This window comes from Papio anubis, chromosome 5 (genome assembly GCF_008728515.1).
Source record: "Papio anubis isolate 15944 chromosome 5, Panubis1.0, whole genome shotgun sequence".
NCBI lineage: Eukaryota > Metazoa > Chordata > Mammalia > Primates > Cercopithecidae > Papio > Papio anubis.
This window is the reverse complement of record NC_044980.1, coordinates 55,984,608-55,989,626: the sequence shown is the minus strand read 5'-3', so window position 1 is coordinate 55,989,626 and position 5,019 is coordinate 55,984,608. Positions and strand designations below refer to the sequence as shown.

General features: G+C 42.6%; 1 long non-coding RNA gene across 2 annotated transcripts; it reads right to left on the bottom strand.

The window, feature by feature from the left end:
• Positions 1-488: 488 nt before the first annotated feature.
• On the bottom strand, positions 489-4,479 carry LOC103885128. 2 transcript variants are annotated; one of them, XR_002522563.2, is made up of 3 exons: positions 2,511-4,479; positions 1,797-2,301; positions 489-685 (listed from the first exon to the last, which is right to left on the bottom strand). It is a non-coding gene; the product is annotated as an uncharacterized LOC103885128 (long non-coding RNA). The 2 variants fall into 2 exon arrangements; XR_648034.4 differs by having other exon boundaries at positions 2,025-2,301; positions 2,511-3,288.
• Between the last annotated feature and the right edge of the window lie 540 nt (positions 4,480-5,019).

Sequence of the window (5,019 nt, the reverse complement as noted above, 5' to 3'; positions counted from 1 at the left end):
TACCACACTGTCATACATGCTGCCTGTAACATTTGTCTTTTGTTATTATTATTTTTTTTTTCTGGCTTTCATCTCAAGTGTCTCTCAAGGTTTGGCAATTTCAAGTCTTCTAGTTTCCATGGAAATAGGAAACAGTGATCTTGGAGATTAAGAGCAGGGAGATATCCACTCTAATGGGGTTCTAGAGTTTTCTTCCTTTGATAGTATTTTTGAATGTTGGTTTGGAGGCAGGCAACAAATCTTTATTTTTGTGCCTATAATGCATCAGGCATTGTTCTCTTCCAGGAATGCCTCCACCTCCAAACTGCTACATTAAAGATAAATATGCTCTCCCAGATGTGGGCTCTCAGGTTTATCCTTAAGTGAAATTCAAATTGTTGAGCAGAAACTATTAGCTCTGTAGTGAGAATCTTTACCTTTTCCCTCGAGGGAAGGTAACTTCCCTCAAGCACTTCAGATATTTTATAGAGCTCTTCATGACACTCGGGTTACAAAGAACCATGGTATATCCATTGTTGATTTTATTTTTTTATTTTCTACTTCACGAGGAAATAAAAATCTCTTGACTTCCACAGCAAGAAATAAACATGTAATGTTGCTTTTTTTTGCTCTATAATCTTCATACTTGATAGTTGCTCATAGCCACAGAAAACTTGACCAGACATACCTGAAAAACTTGAAAAATCTGAAAAAGGAAAAAAATAGTTTACTTGTCTCCTTAATAGGCAAATGTCCACGATTTTACATCCTCTCAGAATAACTTAGTTTCTTTGAGACTTTGAACCTAGAACCTGTGTGCATGTATATGACCATGTAAGACTCAGCTTTTAACCTGTTATGTAATCTGTATTGTAATATACTACATCTCATGCCACCAGAAAGTTTGCAAGTTCCCTGAAGGACAGATATGGAAGATTATAAAACCAGTTCCTAGTTTGTCTCTGTGTGGAAGTTCAGCCTCCTGGCCTCTCCCACACTTCTTCAGGATCTGTCCTCCTGCTGAGCACCCACCTGATGGATTTCTCCCCACTGCAACCCACCCTCCTCTCCAGGACCACTTTTTCTTGCCTGTAATTCTGGCCTTAGGAATGCCCAGAGGAGATCTGTACCCAAAAAGTATATTTGAACAAGACCAAGTCTCCAGAATAAAGATAATCCCAATTTACAATTCAGCCATTAGAGATTTAATTCTTTTGCACCTTCCTGAGCCCCTTTTTAAAAAGTATGAATATCCTTTTAGGGGTTAAGATTTCAAGTCATTACCAGTTTATGCTCCCAAGGCATTCCTTAAGCTATATGCCAACCTCCAGTGGAAAATTAAATTCAGGACAGGCCTTGAAGGGTGATGCTAGGAGGAAAAGGGACACTGGGGGTTGGGGAGGACCAAATGAACTTCACTAAGGAGAGTCCATGAATTGAAGAGTCCCACCATAGACCATCCCCCGCCCCAGCTCCAACACTGGCTTTGAATAACTAAAGTCAGTTTCACTGAAATGGTGGCAGATCAGAGTAGGGCCCTAGACTCAAGCCCTAGCATCCATATCCAGGTTCTGTTTTTACAGGTCTGACACAAGATTTCACACTCTTCAATTCATGGGCTCTCTTTAACATTCCCCTTTTTCTTTTTCCCCCTTGTTCCTCCTTTGCTCCTCTGGCCTAAGTTTATCTGTGTACTTGCTTGTATGTACACGTTTTATCTGCATGTGTGAATGTCTGTGTCTGTATGCCCAGGTCTTTCTTTGTCCTGACACCAGCTTGTCTGGAAGTGGTAATCATAAAAAATTAATTCAGATTACTTGTTAGATGATTTAGATGTTTTCAGCTTCATTAACAGCTAATCATGGCACAATGGATTACTCAACCAGGGTTTGAAATATGCCTTCAAGGTGGCTAGACTAACTGGAACGATCATGTAAGGGGACTTCGGCAGGGTATCATACACACACAGCGATTATGTCTTTTGTGGGAACATGCATTTGCCTACGAACTGTCTGTGCATGTTTTTGGCAGGTCCCCCTTCTTACTCTCCATTCCGTTCCCCTCCCTAGGTTCTGCCAGATCTGCCTTCAGATTCCTCAGTCATGAAGCCTCCCAGAGAGGGGTGAGAGCTCTTTTAGGTCTAACTACACCCTGTGAGGAGTGTCCCAATATGCCCGTGGGTGAGGCAGGCAGGCCAACTGCACCCCAACAGGGTTCAGCACGAGGCTGGGAGGTGAAAGATGTGTAGCCAGAAGTCTTGGAAAGGCGCCACTGGGGACATAGCCAGGTATCTTGCCGCCCTCAGAAAAATGCTCCTGTTACCTGCAAAACAAATTAGCGTCAGTGACAGAAGTGTGACCCTGGGGCCGAAGTTGTATGTGACCTCTTCCTCCAACCACCGAAAATATTCTGGTGGGTATGGGGGTCTAGTTGGTATGGGAGAGTATGAGCACACTTGCCCGCTGCCACCCCACCATAGACAACCATCCACCCCCGCCCCACCCCAAGCTCCAACACTGGCTTTAACTAACAAAAGTCAGTTTCGCTGAAATTGACAGCAGATAGGAGTAGGGCCCTAGACTCAAGCACTTGCAGCCAAATCCAGGTTCTGTTTTTGCAAGTCGGACACAAACCACCAACTCTTCTGGCCTCACAAAGTGCTCTGTGGGTAGGAGTAGCCCTGCTTGCCCTTGACAGGGACCACTTTCAAGGGCCGGTTGGATTTGTCAGGGGTTTTCTCTTAACGTTTGTCAATGACCATTGTCAGGTGTTGCTAGGGTTGCAGGAGAAAGGTTTCACTTGATTGGCTAAGCGACCGTATTCCTTAACCAATCCAAACGCTCTGCCTGGGGGAGGGGACTTAACAAGATAGAACAATATCAAGCACAGGCAGACGCATTCCGTGTACTAATAAGGCGTCTGGAAAAATGGAATTACAGTGTGCAGGAATCCCATGCCCCTCTGCAGCTCCAGCCATGGCGTGGTTGCTGTTAAAAATGTTACAGTGTAAGTTAAAGTCATTCCCATTGATTGGAGGACATCAAGATTTCAAAACAGGGAGTAGCAATTGGAAGGAGGAAGTAAAACTCCTTGCTCATTGTGTTTTACAGCCTTCCTTAGTAAAACTGCTGAATTGTAATTTAAAATATTCCACCCTTTCAAATAAATTAAGTGCAGCCCTTAAAAAACAGGAAATGAGAGAGGCGCACACGTATTGTCGAATAAACATTCACAGACCTTGTACCACAAAGCAAAGTTGAAAATCAGAGAACAGTCATATGAATTCATTTTAGAGTGATGCCAACAAAGGTCCCCACCAAGGGAGGTGTTATGCCTCTGGCAGTGCACTCTTGGGCTGAAACCTGAATGCTAATTAGGAAACAAATGAAAGACAAATATCAGCTTGAAGGGAAATTTGGATCTTGCAAGATCATAGATATTCAGAGATTCAGATAAACCTTATGGTACTAAGAGCTATGGTAGCAATGGCTGAACCCTCCCTTCAGAAAATCTAACGGCAGGTAACCCAGATGTTTCTACTGAACTCTGGTAAATCAAAGAAAAGCATCCCCCTATAATTCATTTCCTCTATCAAATCCTTCTGCCCGTGAAGGACTCCATAGTCCAGCTAAAGAGCTTGAGCTTAGTTTCAGGCTGAAATGGTTTTCGGGGGGTTCTGCATTTTACTTTATATACATTTTGAAGTAAATGAGAGAAAAGGATAAAAGATTTTGAGACTGAATTCTGAATAGTTCCCTCTCCCACCTCTATTGGTATAAAAGACAATATTCATGAGCAGAAAATGATGTTTGAGGAGGGCTGGCAACAGGACTTCCCTAACAGTTGCACAGAAAGTAGAGCTTCACAGTCCTCCCCCACCACATTCGGGTACCCGCTTAATGCTGCCCACACTGCAGGCCAGTGGAACCCACCTCAATTAGACTTTGCCCTGGATCTCCAGTACCTTAGTGGAAACACCATAATAGCAGGAATTATTATTCCAAAGGGGAAGAAACTTGAAGAGTTTGGTTAATTCTTTGGTTGCATGTGATGGTGAATACAGATATTTGTGCTGTTGGCAACATCTTAGGAAGTGATTTAACCCACTTGCATAGCCAGACATAATTTGTCATGTGGCCCTGTGATTTCAACCCCATTCATTTCTCCCTTATGATTGCTTCCATCAGGTTTGTGTGTTAATTACTTAGGACACATCTTTATTTCAGAGGTCTCGAAGTCCTGCTTGACATTTCTAACTTAAAACCTAGACTTCTCCATTCCTGAACTTACCTGCTCTCTTCAGGAACAGATCCAGGAGGCCACAAAACTAACCACCCACCTCTAATCTTCCTACTCAAGCAGTTGGACCTGGGCTGGTGCGTTACGAAACTCACCATTATGCTAGATCCCTTCCCAGCCTGGCAGGCACACCCACACAGCCACCAGTGAGTATTCCCTAGGGTTAGAACAGTCCAGGGCTTTGTGAATTGGTACTCTCTTCATATCTTATATTTCAACATAACTTCCAATGAGAATCATACAGTTAGTTTTGGTTTATAAAAGTCTACTAAATCAACAAAAACCAAAAACTTGGCCACTAATTTCAATCTGCAATCAAACAGCAGTTCATTCATTTAAGTTCCATCCCTTTCTTTTCCTAAATCAGTCTCTAATAAAGGGGGGGGGGATTTTTAATGATAAAAAGTAGAAAACTGAAGAAGCGAAAGGCCCAAGATACCCCACAAATAAAGAAACAGTTGCAGACCATTAATGATCACTAGGAGGAGACGGAATCACAGAAAGAGGTACTCAAGGGAGTTTGAAAGTTTAAAAGACCACATTCAGCCTGAACCCTCAAGAAAGTGTCTAAGAGAAAGTAGGCCAAAACAACAATGAAGTTAGGGTGAAAAAGATGTGAGTTTAGTTTTCAAAATGTCATGTCTGTATTGAGTGTCCTTTTTGTTCGAACAAGAAACAAAGAGAGAAATCAAACAGCTTCACTGACAAGCAGAGCAGCTGGCAAAGAGACCAGGGTAAAAT